Source organism: Neophocaena asiaeorientalis, unplaced genomic scaffold (genome assembly GCF_003031525.2).
Source record: "Neophocaena asiaeorientalis asiaeorientalis breed wild unplaced genomic scaffold, Neophocaena_asiaeorientalis_V1.1 scaffold177, whole genome shotgun sequence".
Taxonomy (NCBI): Eukaryota; Metazoa; Chordata; class Mammalia; order Artiodactyla; family Phocoenidae; genus Neophocaena; species Neophocaena asiaeorientalis.
The window spans coordinates 17,330,134-17,330,337 of record NW_020172779.1 but is presented as its reverse complement, the minus strand read 5'-3'; positions in this window follow the sequence as shown (position 1 = coordinate 17,330,337).

The following is a 204-nucleotide window of genomic DNA, read 5'->3' as shown; positions in this document are numbered from 1 at the left end:
GGGGATGGCCTCTGACGCCGAAGGAAAGGAGACGGGAGCCTTGGGCATGAACAAGGGCGAAGAGGAGCCCGAGACCCCGGAGCTGCTGTCTCCACGGAGGCTCTTGGGAGTGTCTGGACGTGCGGAGGCCGGTGCTGCGCGTGGCCCTGCTCGGTGCGGAGAAGGGTCAGCTTTGTGCATTAGGCTCGTGCTCAGGTGGGGGCA